This window comes from Cupressus sempervirens, chromosome 5 (assembly GCF_028749045.1).
Source record: "Cupressus sempervirens isolate cs-2001-9-10 chromosome 5, ASM2874904v1, whole genome shotgun sequence".
In the NCBI taxonomy this organism is placed as follows: domain Eukaryota; kingdom Viridiplantae; phylum Streptophyta; class Pinopsida; order Cupressales; family Cupressaceae; genus Cupressus; species Cupressus sempervirens.
Genome location: NC_143122.1, coordinates 547,583,628 through 547,603,655, shown reverse-complemented (window position 1 = coordinate 547,603,655; position 20,028 = coordinate 547,583,628).

The window sequence follows — 20,028 nt, the reverse complement described above, 5'->3', positions numbered from 1 at the left end:
CATTAGCCACTCTAGTGGGGGGCCTCCAAGACTTCATGTGAAGAACCTCTTAAGATAGTCTTCTTTATAGGCTTCTTCTTAACACAAAACCAAGAATTCCTTGAGATGTATGATAGGACATGTTTCTCCTGTGTATTTGTCAAATTTAGGAATCTCAAGGTTTGATGGGAAGGGTATCATGCTAATGGATTTATCAAATGAGAAGGGACAAACTTCCTCAAAAGAGAAATCCTTCACCCATTTGTTGGTCATGGAGTGTACTAAGTTTTGAAGTTCATGCAACTACTAGGCTAAATCTTGGTTTGGTTCTACTTGTGATAGTTGAGCATTTGCAATCCCACCTCCCAAGCTATAAGGAGTTCCAAATGTAGTATGAGGTGGTGGGAGTACTCCACTTTGGCCAATGTATTGATATACAGTTGTTGGAATTGGCACAGATGTTTACACCATACTTGTTGGAACCTATGAATAAGTGAAATACATTGGTTGTGTTGGAATTTCCATCTATTGAGTAGACATTTTCCCAATGTTTAAGCATCCTACAGTTGGGCCTATCAAGGTTGACTGTGAAAGACTAGCACTAGTAATATTGGGTATAACACTAATGATTTGTTGGATATGTTTTGCACTTAATTGAAAAGTCAGTTGTGTGGTGCCACTTGATGTGGATGTAACACTAGTTGTCATTGTTGGTCCTTGGCTAGATCCTTGGGTTGTGTTTGGCAACATGGGAGCACCACCCTTTGTAATCTATCTAAACAAGGTGGTCTCATCAAAGCTTGTAGGGACATTAACACCATCTTTTACCAAGTTTAAGAAGATCTTAGCTTTGTTTTCCCTAATAGATTTTTCCATCATTTTGACATTGTATGAATTGGCAAGGAATATTTAGACATCATTAGGGATATTGTTGTTGTCAATAGGGTTATCCTCTTGGTATACTTCTTCATCATCATTTCCCAAAGTTGTGTTGCAAAAAGGATCTTTTGGTTCTTGTGTGGATGTTAAGCTAGGCATGCCAAAGTTTGAGCTAGAGGAAAATCTTCCCCCCAATGATGTTACATGTGGAGCAAAAGGATTCTCCATCTCTTTTTTCCTTAATGATTCCAATAAGTGAGACATGGGATTAAATGTAAATTTGTCAACTCATGTATGTACCATACAATAGTAACCAAACCAATGGGTAGAAGACTATGGAACTAAGAGGGGAATGTGAGAGAGAATTGCTAAACCTTATACAATGAAAGGGGCCAATAACCTAGATGTAAACAAAAGACCTTGATTTAGCAAAAAAAGTGTGATTATAGGCTAAAAGTATCTTTCTCCTACCAAAGATGGTCAAGTGATCTTTAGGCAAGATAGGACACTAAATTGATTATCCACTATTTGGAGATGGACTTTTCATCCTAGATGAGTGATAGGTGTTTGCTTGTGGATAAAAGGTCTAATGTTATAATCTCAGAAGGTGTTCTTATGCCAAAGTTTTTAGGTTCAGATGATCAAGCTTTCTAGAGGAAGTTTGCAAATGGAAGACTAGAAGTCTGGAAGAATAGGGTTGATGTAGAAAAATAAAGGTGTGGTGGTCACCTATGCGATTAACTCAATCCTCACTTATTGGGAATAAAAACCTGGGGTTTCGCTCCTGGGAAGGTAGACCAATTTTGAAGTTTTGCATTGTACTCAATTCTATCATAGCAGTCTTCTTTAGCTTCTTCTTTTTGGATGTCTTTGATAGCATATTAGAATTGTTTACCACCATATGCTAGGTTCTTCCTTTCTTTGTAGACAAATAGTTTGGACAATTTCACCTTCTTATGTTTGACTTTGTCAGTCATGGTAGGAACAAAACAAGACTCAGTTTCAAGCACAAACTAGACTCAACCAATTTCAAATGCTAGACCAATATAGGACTCTTGAAAATAACCATGAGTTAAGAGGACCCAGTTACCACTATTTCACTCACTAAAGTTTAGCTCACAATTTCAGTCATTTTGCACTTATTTGATGTTTAGTGTTGGTTTTGAATGTTTAAACAATTAGGCATGTAGAACATGCCAACAATCCTAATAAGGCTACAACTAGGCTATACAAGGCTTATCTAGAGGGCATCCTTGATATACATAAGGTACATGAAGCCCAAATCTGTAGATGAAAGAAAATAATACCACACAACTGGGGGGAGATGGTAACCCAAATCTCCTCCTTCACTTCCCAAAGGTATAAAGTTCTTTGGGGCTTAGCCAAGAGTGATAAGATTTTATTTCCAAGAGAGGTTTCTTTTGATTCACCTTCTGATTCTTATACTCTACCAGAACACTAGAGTTGAGGTCATCTCAAGGGGTGATGAAATCCCTAAGCAGGCCTCCTTAAAAAAATAAAAACAAGACCACTTATTTCTTGTGCACCCAAGATCACTTGAAGGCGTGAGGGGAGAGAATATGTAAGTGGCCTTGAGGTTTAAAAGACACTTGTTCTTTCCCAATGAAGCTTTAGGTTTCATAATCTACTTTGAAGACACACACATTTATAGCATACAATATTCTTTTCAACTTGAAATTGTCATCAACATAAATGAAAAGCATGGATTCATCAACAAGAAGTAAATCAAGTGTGTGCATAAGCAAATTGCTGAAAATAAAATCAATTTTCTTTAAGGCATTCAAGAGTATGTGAATTCATTTTAAGCACCAATTCTAAATGTTTTCTAGCCTAAGCATTCATGTCAATTTCCTTAAGGCATTCAAGAGTGTGTGAGTTTTTTTAAAGCACCAATTCCAAATGTTTGCTACCCTAAACATACATTCCAATGAGAAGATTGTTCATTCTCTTAAGGGCATTCAAGATTGAGTTTTCTGCCTAAACATCTATTGCAATGAAATATGAATAAATTCCTATAAGGAATTCAAGATTGGATGTAAAGTTTTCCTTTAAACATTCAAGAGTATGTTTGGATTTTACTCATTAATTCACAACATGCATTCAAAAGACAAATGGTTATATCATGCAAGTTCATTAACCTTCTAGTTCTAAAGTGATGAAAATCACTAAAAATTTCCTTGAGTGATAAAAATCACTATGGGTTTGTTTTAAATCTTCCAAGGTCTATTTTCCTACATGAAAATTTGTCAAAAATCTTTGCAAACAACCAGTCAACAAATAACAATGTTTAAAATTTCACAACTCTACCAAAAAATGCAAATGACAACTTAGAGGTGTAAACGACAACACATAGATGCCAGAACTCATAGACACTAAACTATGTAGACAACAGAAGGAAACAAGGTACAATTTTGTAGTTAGGTGGTACTTTTTGTTAGGCATAGACAATAGTCTAGTGTCGCAGATGCCAAAAAATGTAGATGATACAATTGCTCCAACACATAACATAGATGACATAACTCTAGGTGGAGACGAAAAGGTATTACGTGTAGACAATAGAATGAAAAACCCAAATGACAGTAAGTTAAGCACACACAATAGATTATTTTTTAAATTTAAAACCTGCCCACAATGCAGATGATAGAATAACCTACGTAGATGCTAAAACTAGGTTTTCAAATACAATGTGGGTAGCAAGGCAGAGATGCTAATTTTTGTAGACGCTGACCTATGGAGATGTCAGAACTTAGATGATATTGCATTCAATGTAGATGACAATGTGAGGTTTTTGGCAACAAACTATAAATTCTTGATGGATTTTTGAAAGAAAAATAGGGACGTGGGTCCCACTAGGTGTGCCAAAATGTATACTAGAGAATTTGACCTGTTGGAAGCAAGAGCAAACAAACAAACATTAGTTGCACATGGATATTAATATATTCAAAATAAAATGTAATACAACTAATATAATGCTTGAGTTTTGCAACTCAAAACAACCAACAAATCAAATCCTCAAGCAACCTCAAATAGCTCAACAAAGGCACCCATGAGAGCCCTTGTTGGTGTGCTCTCCCCAAACACAACTATGGTGAATCTCTTGATGTGAAAATGCAAGTGTGATAATGAAACTATGCTATATGAAATGAAGAACACCTCAAACAATGGCTATAGAGGAAGCCATGTTTGAGAGCATTCAAGTGGATGTGGAGATGGAATGCAATATAAATTAAGCTAATGTGCAAACTAAGCTAGTATGAAAGTGAAATGAAGATGTAAATACATGAATGAGCTAATCTAAAAATGTAAACTCAATGAACTATCAACTACAAAATGTTAGTATGCAACATGAAAATCACTATGAAAGGTCTAAACTCAAACTAGCATGATAACAATGTAAATGAGGGAGATAAAAATGCTTGAGAAAAGGGCTCTATTTATAGGCTTGAGAGAGGCCTTGGTGAGGTGGCATCTATGTGTCATCCACATAGGTGCCACAAGGAGACATGTAGGCAAGCAATGCAAGTGGTCAACATTCAAAGTTTGCTCACACATGTGTGAGAAAATTTGGAGAGAAGAGTGGAGGAAAAAGTTGCAAGAGGTGTAAGAAGTGAGAGTGGTCCTCACACATGTGTGAGCACACACTTAGGCTTAAGAAAGGGTTTAACAAGATGATTAAGGTAATTAAGTGGGATTAAATGGTGGATAGGCTTATGAGGATGAAAGTGATGGGTGTAGACTAGGTTTTCAGGCTGGCTTTAAGATTAAATTAAACAAGATTTAATTTAATCATAGTTTAGAGAATTAATGAGATGGGGGGATTTATGGAGGGTTATTTATTAAATTAATTTAACACACTAAGAATAGAAGTATTTAAATTAAATTTAAATACCTTAGAAAAATGAACCTACTTAATTAAATAAATTTAATTAAATAGGTAGAAGAATATGAAAAATAAAATTAATTAATAAATAAGTAATTATAATGTCAAGGGAAATATTAAATAAATTAATATATTCTTTTGGGATGATTTTAAGTGTCTACAACTATAGAGGAGGGACTTGAGAAAACTGAAGCCAAAGTAAAGAAGGAACAAGATAGAGATTATGAACTATTAAGAGGTTTGCACATAGACTCATAGTCTAGTGGGAAAGGGAAGGCTATCATTGGAGTAGCTGTCATACAAATTTTTTTATCAAATTTCATAGATGGTCTAACAATAATAGCTTCTGCCCACCAAAATAGAATCTCCAAACTTTAGAAGCTTGGTGGATGTGTGCACGTAGCCATGGAAGAATTACAAGACCAATTAGCCACTGTCAAAGATCTGACTTGAGAACATTCTAAATGGCTCTTGAGATACACTGATGTACATGTCCATAAGAATGAAGAGATAATTCCAATCATTGTTACTGCCAAGGCCTATAGGACAAAGGCACAAAAGGAAAGAAGGTGAAGTGATTCATATTCTGCCTCTTTGAATTTTTTTCATGTAATCATTGTAATAGACAAATTGGCTCCTTGCCATTTGTTATTTTTGAGGAGATGAAGCAATTGAACTTCCTTGTTAATGGTCATCTTGGAACCCTATATGTATGGTAATGAAAGATTACTAAAAGGTCGGTTAATTTTTGGTGTGAAATACTTAATGTTTCTAATTCAATTGAAGGGTGTTTTGTGTCAATTATTTTCTATTCCATTCTATTAATTGTTAATTGTATGCCTTTTGTTTTATCTAAATTGAAACAAGGAAATGAATAGAGATTCATTCCCCTATTTTGAGATAGCGAGCTGAATATGATAAGTACTATCATCCTAGCCTTGAAAGAGATCTTTTAGGCATTTTCCTTCAAATTATCTTTATTTCTCTGCATTTTTATTTCTAGATAGTTTTGTTTAGCTTTAGTTAATATGCACTGGTAAAGCAACAGGCCTTGTGAGTTCATAAGATGTATGAGTTCATAAACTTAATCTACCCTCAAATACCATTTCTTTCCTAAGTCATATCTTATTTAGGCTTGGCTCAGATTACCTCTCTTGTTATTGGGTTATGAAGATACCCCATTTTAGATTTAGAAATAAACATAATTCATTGCAAATTTGCAATAGGGAGACGTACCTAATAATTTAGAAGAAAGTTAGTCTTTTCAGAAACAACTTTCCAACTATTGTAATTAGATATTGTTCACAAATTAGGGCATTGAAGAGTTAAAATAAAAAAGAACAATCTATTTACCAACATATTTTTGACAACTCTGCTGGGGAAATGAATAGTCACTTGATCAATAGACTTATAATATGAGGGAAAATGATACTACCTTATGAGAACATATTTCCATTGCTCCAACTTGATATTGGGTTTCAAGATGACCAAGAAGATATAATCTCATCTCTTAACACATTTGTTTGGAGATATAGGAGAAACACAAAGCACTACAGAAATACAAGCCGAGTATTGGAAGAAGAAGGATCTATAGCTGAAGCCTTGGAAAGACCTATTCAAAAAAGATCAATCCAAAGAGTAGAAAGATAGTTCAAACATTGAGCTCGAAGGTAAAATTAATCTCGCACCTTGGAACAAGTAAGGTTCCTCAGAAGTACCAAAAAGTAAGGTGGGCAAGACCCTATTTTTGAAACACTCATAGAACTTGGTTTCCCTATTCTAGACACTACAAGATAAAAAGATGAAAATAAAATTTAGAGTAGACCACCTTCACTTGTTATAAATCAAAGTTCCTCACATACTACTTGTTAGGTATTGGCCTTACATGGAGTAACTTCTCCTCTAGTTGTCAATTTTCTACCATACCTTGCTAGAATAATCATGGTTGTTCCATGGGCCATGGTGATAGGACCGTTAACATAGATAGCTTATCACCCAATCCCATTTGGTTCAAGAAAGAATTTCCCTAAGTTTTTGGGGGATGGGAAGGTGACTACATGTCAACATATTAAGGCCTTTTTTGTGGCTACTCACATTTTAAGGGTAGCTCATGAAGATGTAGCTGTAAGACTTTTTGTAGAAACTCTGATGGAGAATGCAGTAGATTGGTCTTATCATTTAGATGATGGTTCAATCACAAGTTGGGACACAATGAGGACAATCTTTGAAAGAAGATTTAAAAAGGCTAAAGATGAGCACATCCTATTAGCATGATTGACATTTATTAAAATGCAACCTAACATGAGTATAAGGGATTTTGTCATAACTTTCAATAAAATTAGTAGTAGGATCCCTACTACTAATAGACCTACTATTGGTAATCTAAAAACATTCTTCATAAGTACGATGCCACCAGATATCAATTATGATTTGAGGAGGGCCCATCCCACAAAAGAAGGCAGTTGAATTTGAAGATGATTTGATTTCCATAGGAATATGGAAATAAGAACTTCAAATTAAGGGAAGTTCCAGTAATACTACTTCATCTGATGAGATGATTGAAATTTTTTCAAATGAGTTAGTGGTAGTAAATATGTAATTACCTGGGTTTAATCAGTCATACCAATGGATCTATCAAAATCTCCCAAGAAGGAATAATGATGGGAAATTTTTGCAACTTATGGGTTTGCAACCAAGTTTAGCAATTGAGGCCACACCAAAGAAAGGAAACATGTGTGTTTCATTTGACAATAGATCATGATAGTGAAAGCTATCCAAAAACTACTCATATGATGTAGTTGTTATCCACTAATGAGTTGAATACTACAACTCCTTGGTTTGAGATAGATTTGTACTTAAATGGAAACTCTAGAAATTTATTTTTGGAGTATGAGTCAGACTCTAAACTAAAAGGTGAATGTCATGTGACTATTGATGGAACCTCATACATAGTGTTAACCCAGAGTCAAAAGCTAAAAAATCAATTTTCCAATCATGTTCCAATAAGTGATCCCACCTCTTCATCAAATAACAGTCATACTAATCAAGTAACATTGATATCTCAAATAGGTAAGGACAAGGGCCCTTTTGATTTTACCCAATTTTGTAAAGATTCAAAGATCCAAATTTCCCCTATAGATTATCTAAAATCTCATCCTTTTGAGTTGAAAAGATTAGTAGATCATTGTAAAGGAGGTTCTTTAGATTTAAATCATAATGTTACCATGAAGGAAGAAGATGAACATTTGAAATCTAATTTATTTAATCAAGAAGATTCCATTGTCTTGGCAACATTTCTTGGGAAAAAACCTGATCCATTTTACATCTCACTATATATTAATGGATGCAAATTGAGCAATTGCATAATAGATTTGGGTGCATCTAACAATGTGATGCCTTTTTCTATGGTTAAAGCCTTGGGCCTCACCCTTACTAAAGTTCATGGAAGATGTTATTCAGTGGATGCTAAACAAGTCCTATTACATGGGCAAATCAAAGATGCTCAAGTAGCTCTAGCCTCTCATCCAAAAAAGAAACTATTATTGACTATACTAGTTGTGGATATTCTAGCAAGCTATGGACTACTCTTAAGAAAAAGTTTTTGTAGATATTTAGGTGGAGAAATAAAGCTTGATTGGTCTCAAGTAGTCATACCTATAGGGAGTAAGAAAGTCAAGTTGGAACCTAAGGAAAAAGAAAATTTTACTATCTTAAAGTCAGATGACCCTAAGGCTCAAATTCTCTATCAAGAACTAGAGTTTGGAAATTACATGCTATTTATTAAAGACAATCTGAATGAGCAAGAAATCAAAGATTCAAAAATGAAAGCCCTCAACAAAGGAAAAGAGTCATCGTCTATATGGACATTGGAGTTCGATGGGAGCTACTCCTCAACAAGATCTAATGTAGGTATAGTATTAATACCTCTTGAAAGAGAACCCAAACCCATGGCTTTCATATTAGAATTTGGAAATACTAATAACATTGAAAAATATCAAGCTCTACTCCTAGGGATAATAGTTGTAAAAAAAAAAGGAATAAAGATCCTGAAAGCCCGAGGTGATGTAGAACTCATTGTGAGACAAATGAAAGGGAAATACTCTATGAAGAATCATAAGTTGAAAAATTGTAAAAATAGAGTTTGGGACAAAATAGAAGGCCTTGATGCTTTTTCTATTGAATCAGCACCAAGAGAGATGAATACCAAAGAAAATTCATTAGCTATTTCTACTTCCTTATTGTTACCTCACCCAAAATTCAAAGATAAGAAATATCAGGTCAAAATTGTATATTGAGCCTTTGTTCCTAACAATGTAGAATTCTGGCAAGTCTTTGGAGATGATAAAAGTCTACAGTTATTCTTAGAAAATGACAAAATTATTTGTAAACATCAACCCTAAGAAGAAAATCATGGAGATCTTGATCATAAACCCAAAGGAGATCAAACCGGTGAAGTTCAATTGCGAGATAATATTATTCCCCCATACTTTGTATATTTGGAAAATTTGTTTAATAGGAATGGTGCTTACATCAAGAAAAAAAAAGGATAGAAAAAGGTCCCACTACTAGTGAGTATGAAGGAGTAAATATTGGAGATGCACAAAATCCTAAGATGATCAATATTGGAAAGTGTTGTTCACTTGAAGAGAAGGAAGTTGCTAGACAACTTTTCATAGAATATCAAGATGTGTTCTCTTGGAGTTACAAAGATTTGAAAAGCTACAAGGGCGGGAAAATAAAACATCAAATTCCCTTGAAGCCTGATGTAGTTTTTTTCTATAAGAAATAAATGAATTACAATCCTAAAGTAGCATACGCTATATTTCAAGAAGTTGACAAGATGTTGAAGGCGATGATCATTTATCCCATTCATCATTCCACCTGGGTAGCTAAAAGAGTACCAATTAGGAAGAAGAACAAATAAACAAGAATCTGTGTTGATTTCTAGAATTTGAACTAGGCATCTTTGAAAGACCATTTTGCTCTTCCTAACATGGATTACTTATTACAAATAGTAGCCAGAGCTAAGATGATGTCCATGCTTGACGGTTTCTTGGGGTACAATCAAGTAGAAGTGGAAGAAAAAAATCAACACAAACCAAATTTCACTACTCCTTGGGGTATGTTCACATATCATAGAATTCCCTTTAGGCTCCTTAACATCAGTGCCACATTCCAGAGGTGTATGAGTAAAACTTTTGCTGACCTAAAAGATCAGATTATCATTATATACTTGGACGATCTCACTATGTTTTCAAGGGAAAGAAAAGACCACATAGAATATTTGAAGAAAGTATTGCAAAGGTTCTAGGAACATGAAATTTCTCTAAATCCTAAAAAGTTTTTTTTGTATATGATAGAAGGAAAGCTTTTGGGTCATATAGTTTCCCAGGAAGGTATCAACATTGACCCTAAGTGAATTAAAGCAATTCAAAGGTTGAGCCTACTAGTAAACAAAAATAGGAGTTAAATCATTCTTTGAGCAAGTGAATTTACTTATAAGATTCATACAAAATTTTGTAGAGACTACTAAATGCATTGTAGACACGATGAAAGGAAATTCAAATTTTAAATGGAATGAAGCTGGGAAACAAGCCTTCTAGAATATAAAGACTGCCATTGCTAACACTCTAGTACTATATCATCTAGATTATAAATTGAATTTTGTCATTTACTATTATGTCTTTGAACACACCTCATTAGCAATCCTTATGCAAGACAAAAAAGAAGGCATACAAGCCCCTATAGCCTTCATGAGTATACCTTTGAAAAACTATTAGTTGTGATACTCACAAATTGAGAAACATGCCTTTACAATAGTCAAAGCACTAAAGAATTTTAGATTCTACATCTTGCACTCACATTCAATAGGATGCAAGATGTAATTCTAGAGGGATGTGGATAGAAAAAATGCAAGAGTATGACATTGAAATCAAGCTTACTAAGGTAGTGAGAGGTACTGCCTTGTGCAAAGCAATTGCAAAAAATAGAATTGTTGAAGAAACAAAGGAACTAGGAGAGAAGCAGTTAGTGTTAGTAGTAGGCATGCAAGATTTTTGGTTTGAGAATATTACTTACTTACTAACATATACAAAATGTCGCGAAGGCATGATGGAAAAACAAAGAAGAGATCTCAAGTTGAAAGTGGCCAAAAATGTAATTTGGGATGACAAATTGTTTAAGAAAGCTATAGATGATACTTTTCTTAGATGCGTAGACAAACAACAATAAGAAAAGTTATTGAGAACTTTTTATGATGAAGCATGTGGTGGACATTTCTCATCTTCAGTCATGACTTTCAAAATATTGAGATAGTGTTACTATTGGCCCAAAATGTTTAGGGATGCCTACTCCTAGGTGTCAAAGTGTGAAAAATGTAAGAAGTTTACTGGGAGACCTCAACTAGCCACTCTGCCTCTTAGCCTTGCATCATTGAAGGTCCTTTCCAATAGTGAGGTCTTGATTTCATTGGACATATCAGCCTAGCATCTAGTGTTGGTCACCAGTATGTTATAACTGCAACTAATTACTTCACTAAGTTTGTGGAAGCTAAAGCAACCAAAAAAACCACTTTTGAAGTAGTTTGTGAATTCATCAAGGAAAACATATTGTTAGATTTAGTGTCCCCATCAAATTGGTAATGGATAATATGTCATATTTTTCTTTAGTTGAGATCACCAAGTTTTTTTTTAGCATGGCTTCACAATTAGTCATTCATCTGACTATTTCCCACAAGCAAATGGTCAAGAAGAATCCAGTAACAAGAATTTGATGAATATTGTCAAGAAATTGATGTTAGATAATTACAAAAGTTGGCACAAGAAAATTCAAAAGGTACTATGAGTAGATAGGGTGACACCTAAAAGGGTAATCAACATATCTCCTTTCAAATTGGTCTATGTGACTGAAGCTAATCTCCCATTAGCCTTCAAATTAGCTACAAAAAAATTGAGAATAGTAATTGAAGATGATATCTATAGGGATGGTTTAGAAAAGAGGATTTATACTTGAGAAAACTTTAAGAGGAAGGAGAAGAAATTATAGATCATATCACACAACACCAGATGCATGTAAAGAGTCTATTTGATAAAAGGGCGAGATTGCAAAAACTCATGGTAGGAGACAGTGTGTTACTATGAGATAAATGAAGAGAACCAAATAGTATGCATAAGAAATTTGATACCTTGTGGAAAGGTCCATTCACTATTCATTAGGCATTCAAGAAAAAATAATTTAAATTGGCATATCCATATGGTGAGGTGCATCCGTAACATATAATGGTCAGGATCCAAAGCTCTATCAAATTTCTAATGGAGAACATGAAACCCCTGTATTGTTCTATAGTTATGTTTAGTTCCCATTTGTATTTTCCTAGTTCAATTTCTCTTGCTTTATTATTTTCCTTTTTTTCCTTGCTTTAGTTTTGTTGTGTAGCCACCTTTTAGTTTTTGTAAAACTAGAGATTTTGGATTCCTTGCTTGGGTATGGTTTACCCAAGTCCCTAGATAGAGCCAGATGTTGCCCTACTTTTCATCCTCTAACCAATTAGTAAAGTGGGAATTTATGTTCTAGTAAGGTCCTAGGTGTGTTCAAGTCTAAGTCTAGGCTCCCTTAGATGGAAAAGAAACTTCATTGGATTTTTCATTTTCCCCTTCTCCACATTTCATAGCCAGGTCGATTTTCCTTTGTGTTAAGGGATGTTGTGGGTAGCTTAGTACCTAATCCAATGGAGACTCACATTTCTCATTCAAATATCATCTATAAATTTATTTCTACTTCTGGCCTATTATTTTCTCACAAAAATAGAGGTTTGTGGAAATCTAGGTTTCATCTTCTCCTTGGCAAGTTTTCAACCCATGAAGATAATTTTTTGCAAAGAGTTCCAAATGATGCAAATATGTCAAAATAAGAAAATAATGAGGTGACCTATGGAAATTTTATGTTTCTTTTATGATTATCTACCTCAAGAAATGTTCAAGATTCATCATAACTCTTATAATTATTCCAAGCGAAAAACTAAAAATTGACTTCTCCTTGCAAGGTTTTCAACCCATGAAGTCAGTTTCCCGCAAAGGTAATTCTAAAGGAAAAGAAACAAAAGGTGGGCCCCTAATATTTTTGAGCACTACTTTTAGACATTTCCAAACTCAAAGGAAAATATAATCAAAAGGTAAAGTTAAAAGGGAAGCTTGGGCAGAGAAATGGAAATTGTCTTCTCCTTGGCAAGTTTTCAACCCACGAAGACAATTTTCTAGTTTTTAAAGAAAATCAAGTTTGTAAGTGGATTGAACTCACTTTTCATGCACAAAACATCTTAAAGATGATAATGGAAATGATCTAACCATAATGAGAAAGAGCTATCAAGAAGAATTTGACTTAGCAGATATTTTCTTATGAAGTACTCTATTCATGACTTCCCGAAACTTAAGGAGAAATGGGAAAGTATGTTTAGGATGAATGAAAGTTACTGTTGGGCCAGAAGGAATAGTGAAAAGACACCTAGATACCTATTAAAACCATGCATTTACTATTTCAATAGATCTCTTCTTCAATTCATTCATGTGGTAGGAATTCTGAAGATCAACGAATGAATTAAAGCTCCTATATAGATGAAAATTATTATTTTGTGGTTCATTTTCAAATTCACTTTCTTAGTTCATTATTATTATTAATTATTATTTTTACTCGTTTTATTCATTATTTTTATTTTTCTCAATGTTCTATATGTTATTATTATTATTAATATTCATTATTATTTTATTTATGTATATAGGTTTTGTATTTTATCTTTATATCATCTTTCTTTGTTTTGCATATTCTTCCTAGTTAGGTTTCATTCTTCATCTTATGGCTCGTTCACCTTGTTTTTGTCCTTTAGTTATCAGTCTATTTTTTCATTTTCATTTATTTATTTTTAATTACTTTTTGGATTTCTTCTCTTTCATTTAAGGTCAAACTCATTTTCTTCTACCTTTTTAATCTTATGATTCCCCCATCTTGGTCTTCATGAACGCACCCCCCCCTCACCCTCCCCCCCCTCCCCCCCCCACTTCCTCCTTTTTTTATATCTCTATGTCTCCTCTAGTTTGCTACTTATTTTTTCTATTCTCTTGCTCTTCATCCTGATGATGGATCACTGTGTGTAATCTAAAATGTTGATTCTAAAAAATTCAGACACAACCAAATTTTAGAAAATTTTTGATATTAATAAACAATGGTGAATTTCCTCTGAATTCCAAAGTGGGAAGAATTTTTAGATTTTGACATTTGGAGGAGCTGTTTCTAAGTTCTCCACAAAGAAGATGATTTAGAGAAAATAGATCATGCAATCATAGTTCTAGAAACCATGGGGTGCCAAGAGTAAGGTTTCTAAAACTCTGTTTGGGACTAATCTCAAACCTGAGATTGTTGACATCATGGTCCTCTTACACAGATTGAAAGGTGAGGTTGAAGCTTTGAAATTTTTTGAGTAATATTTCCTTTTGGTGCAAGTCATTTGTTTTAATACTCAATATATTGACTGGTCCCATGAGGTAAGTGATATTTAGTCCAATGCTCATAGTGTTGCAAAATTCTACAACATATTCTACATGTCCTCATTTACATGTTAACTTCTTTATAATTATGACTAGGCCTCCCAAGAGAAGAAAATTTTCTCGATGATGTGAAGTCTTATGAATTCTACCCATGTTTCCAATTGGAAAATAGTTATGCTGAGTATATCAGAGTTAATGACACATTCACTAGGAGAATTTGTAGGGAGCTCCAAGGATGTTGAGAGAGGAGATTCAATCCCAAAGCTATGGTGACCATTTGCCAATTTGGGAGTTATTTCATCCAATTCTCATCCTTTTCATATTTGTGTCTTGCAACATTTGATGGATTTCCCTTGAAGCTGTCGAGATATCCTAGTGATATGATCATGTCGATCAATATTGCAATCTAGGTGAACATGCTGAGTGGGAGTTTGAAGAAGAAAGGGTATGAGTTCCCTATGAAGGTGGGAGATTTTAGTTGTGAGTCTTGTTCAGATGCAAAGAACATGCTAAAAGTGTTCAAATTGAAATATAAATTAGAGATGTATGAGGTTTTAATACCTATGTTTGATTTGAATGGATATGCAAAGGAGGTGTTGCAAATCAGAAGTGTGATCAAACATATTATTACTATTGAAGATTACTAGGCATATTATAAAGATGAGTTAAAGAGTTGGGACCATGCTTTTGCCAAATTTACATTGAGTCAAGTGAAAATGTATCAAATAAATATTGATGTTGAGGGAATAGAAGATGATGGATAGAATATGTATAGTAACACCTATCTAACAAAGCTAAGAAATAATCCTATTAGCTCTAAACCTTATGAAGATGATGGAGAAAATCTAGAGATCATGATGGCCCAAATTATTAAGAGGACTAGAAAGTGGGTCAAATGGACCATAGTTAGGAGGAGTTGAAGTAAAAGTACATCCACTCAAGCTTCTCCAACACTTGCAATAACATATTCCTCTTAAGGCAACACATCAGTTGTAACCTTGGCCATCACTCAAGGACCAACTCAACCATTAGGTGGAGGTGATCAACGTCTAGAAAAAAATATTCCTATGGATAAGACTTGCCAAGATGGTTCTCTCCTAGTGATTGGTACCCAAAAAAAGTTGAGAAGAAGGCAGAGGAACTAAAAGATAGTGTAGTTACTTTGATCTCCTCACCTCATAGTAGCCTAGTTCCATCTATGAGTGCTACACTTCTCCTACCAAGTAGCCCTCAAGTGCAAGTACTGAATTTAGGAGATGGGGGAAGCAGTGATAGTGAATCTACTAAATTAGATGAGGCTACAAAGAAGACCTTAGAGGTGGAGAAAGGCCAATATTCCTCAAAGTTCATTTCACAAGCCCAAAAGAATCCCTTCTCTTTGACTATGAAAGCAATCACTTTGGTCAAAAGGAATTTTTTTGGCATAGATCCTCTTGGGATGACCTCTAAAGTGATAAGCACAAATTCATGGTTTGAAGATACTCTAGATATGAAGATAAAGAGGAAAGATGAAGGTGCCCCCAACAAGGATATCTTATCTCTTGTTGTCTTCTTTGGATCCACATTGACTAAGGTTAAGAAATAGAAGGCCTTGTCTATCCTCAGACAAAACCTTAAAATAGGGCATCTAAAAATGGAGACAACAAATCCTAGCAAGGAGGGAATGATTGAGGATATGTCTACTGATTATTTTACTATATATTCTTTGCATCTTGGGGAGGCTAGACATGATACCAAAGTTAGCTTGTGGAAGTCAACAAATGATTTGATTAAGGGATAGCTAGAGAGCCTTAATTTGTCAAAGGTCTAGATGAAAGTGGAAATATCAGAATTGAATGGCTTCATCAAACAATTGGTCACCCCATTGGCAAGCATCTCAAGGATGCCCATTACTAGTGATCACACCGATATAGATATTTAGGAACTTATCTCCTAGCTCTAGGAAGATATACATTTTGGGTAAATCGATAGAGAGTGGAGTGAGAAAATTGAGATGGAAGGACTCTCCATTATAGAGTATATTAGTAATGCTATATTGAGATTGGAAATAGAGAAAGATAACATATCATAAACTAGAGCCACCTTGGCTGTAGAGAAAACCAAGAATGATGATTGCGATTCCTTGTTGAAGATGATCACCCACATGAAGGTAAAGGAGGTTATTGAAGCAAAGATACTACCTAAAGGAGATGAGCCCTTAGTCGAGTGGTTTTAGAGCATGCAGTTCAAGTCCAAAATGATCATGGCTATAGAGGAGGGACTTAAAGAAACTAAAGCCAAAGTAAACAAGGAGCAAGATAGAGATTATGAACTATTATGAGGTTTACACATAGACTCACAATCTAGTGGGTAAGGGAAAGTGATTATTGGAGTAGCTGCCATGTAGAAAAATTTCTCAAGTTTCATAGATGGTCTGATAGGAATAGCTTCTGGTCACCAAAACAAAATATTTGAACTCTAGAAGCTTGGTGGATGTGTGCACATGGCCAAGGAAGAATTATAAGACTAGTTGGGCATTATCAAAGATCTAGCTTGAAAGCATTCTAAATGGCTCTTGAGATACACTGATGTACATGTCCATAAGCACAAAGAACTAATTCCAATCATTGTTGCCACCAAGGCCTATAGGAAAAATGTGGAAAAAGGAAAGAAGGTGAAGTGATTCATATTCCACCTCTTTTAATTTTTTTCATGTAAGCATTGTAATAGACAAACTAGCTCCTTGCCATTTGTTATTTTTGAGGTGATGAACTAATTGAACTTCCTTTGTAATGGTCATCTAAGAACCCTATCTGTATGATAATGAAAGATTAATAAAAGGTCGACTAATTTTTGATGTGAAGCACTTGATGTTGCAAAGTTAATTGAAGGGTGTTTTGTGTCAATTATTTTATATTCCAATCTATTAATTGTTAGTTGTATGCCTTCTCTTTTATCTAAATTGAAACAAGGAAATGAACAGAGCTTCATTCCCCTATTTTGAGATAGTGAGTTGAATATGATAAGCACTGTCATCTTAGTTTTGAAACATATCTTTTAGGCATTTTTCTTCAAATTAATCTTTTTTCTCTACATTTTAGTTTCTAGATAGATTTGTTTAGCTTTAGTTAATATGCACTATTAAAGAACTAAGCTTGTTAGTTCATAAACTTAATCTACACTCAAATACCATTTCTTTCCTTAGTTAGATCTTGTTTAGGCCTAGCTTGGCTTCCCTCTCCTATTCTCAAGTTAAGAACATACCCCATTTTAGATTTAGGAGTACACATAATTCATTACAAATCTACAATAAGGAGCTATACCTAATAATTCAAAGGAAAGTTAGTCTTTTTACAAGAAACTTTCCAATTGTTGTAATCATATATTGTTCACAAATTAGGGTGTTGAAGAGTTAAAATTAAAAAGTACAATTTGTTTACCAGCAATAGATGCCAGAAGAAAGATCAGTATCAAAGCATATGATGAGGCAAAAAGAAGTTCCAAGGGGTTGGTTGTGCTTCATGTTAGGAATGACATTGTTGAAAAGATTATTTTATTCCAAATAGTTGACATTGGCCCCCTTGCATACAAAATCTTGCTTAATAGAATACAGATTCATGATATCCAAGCAATGTGATCTACCTATCATTAATGTGTTAAGTTCCCTTGCAATAGAACACATATTTGTATAATTGGGGATAACACTTTATCTATTAACTTAATTTTAGAAAGTTCTATGAATGTTCCCCTCAATAGAAAAGTAGATGAATTCGATGTAGCCTAAGCTAAATATAAAGAAAAGTTCAAGTCAAAAAACCTTGGCATGGAGGGATATCAACTAAACTCCCTCGTAGCACTACTAGTTTCACCTAGGTCTTATGAGCCTTCACAAGAAATGAGACCTTCCTCTTTAGCTATGACTTTATTTGTCATGTTTGTAAACTCCTCAGTGCCTATTCAAGATGAGAAAGAAGACATGGCTATTAGAGACTAGATTTATAGAGAAGAGAAGTACATGTGCACTGAGAAATTCTCTCCCTCTCCTAAAGCTTATGGAAGAGGGTATACTTTTGTCAAACATATGTGCTATCATGGACATGGCCCTCTAAGTCATAGACTAGATACTAGATCCAAACCCCTTGATCATGTCCTTTTTGGATGCAAGTCTGAGGAGACACTTGGCCAAGGATTTGTGAACCACAACAAGAACACTACTCCTATCCTTGATATGTAAGATAGTGAAGAAGAACTAGAATACATACCTAATTTGGAAAACCAACAAGACATGTGTGAAAATTGGGTTCCTTCCACTAATCTCCTTTAGGGAGATTTAGATAGTCTGGTCACTCATGAGATAGTTGCAACTGTGGAACAAGATGAATCAAATGTAGAAGATCCTATCAGGGAATGTCAACAAAAGAGTCTTGATAATTTGATGGAAAGATAAGGTGTTATCCTTGATGACATTCAAGCTTCCACATCAAGATGTCCCAAACCTTCATGCTATAAACACCCTAGTTGAAGTTCAAAAATGAGTTCACATGAGTATGAATGAGACTCCTTCTTGGAACCTTCCATAGTTGACATGGATGTTGATGCCATCCACACTTATAGTTCTAAATCTGAGGTAGCCAATGAATCACTTGTAGCATTAGAGGATTTAAACTCACTTGTTGCCTTAGTGGATGATTCTTCACTTGTTAGGATGAATCTTGATTTGGATAGCTTAGGAAGATACTTGATGGACTCTGACTCTTTGGTCACTAGAGATGATATCATTCATGTTTACAACCTTGAACTAGTCATTGACTAGTCTGAATGCTATCAAGAACCTAAACTCTTAATCTTTCAAAATGATTATGAGATAGCCTATTACTTGAATTCCATTGAACCTATAGTCTCTTCCACCAATGAACCAACTACTAGCATGATAGGGCCAAACATCAAGTACATTAGTCATAAAATAAAAATAAAATAAAGTAAAAAGAATAGGAGTTCTGAGGGCAAAAGCCACTTTGTGGCAGTGTTAGAACCAAAAGAAGTAAAAAGATAGGACATATCCAAGGGTGAAAACATATTTGAGGCACCTAAGGATGAGAAACTTGATCATCTCCCTATCTACTTTCAAGATAGACCTTTAGTTCTTATTGAACCAACACAAGCAGTCAATTTGGGCATAAATGAGGCTCCACAAATAGTACACTTGGCTTAGTCCTTGTCATCACAAGAATAATAAGCTTAAACTAAGTTCTTATAGAAAAAGAAGATAAAATTTGCATGAAATTATTCAAATATGCCAGGGCTAGACACTAATCTTATCATTCATCACTTGTCCATAGCTTCAGGTATCAAACTAGTTAAACAAAAATTGAGAAAGATGCATCCTCACATGGTTGTCCTAGTGAAAGAAGAATTAGATGTTGAAACTTGATTGAAGAAGACTATTAAAGAGGGAGATTGTTGAGAACATATTAATACAAGTATGATCAATATGCTTCAATCATTTTTTTGTCACTAATGTCAAACCTACTATTTTCTAGTAAGATAACTGCTTATATGATTTAAGTACTATCACTTATTTGGTTGATGAAGAGAATTTGATCAAAAGATGTAACAATAGCACCTAGAGGAAAGGTTGAGTTAGGATTATGTAAAGGAGTACAAGAATAAGTTAAGACAATGATAACATGATACATTGATAATCTACTTAAGATTACAAAGGCTAGTTACACTAAGAAAGTTTAAAAGAACAAG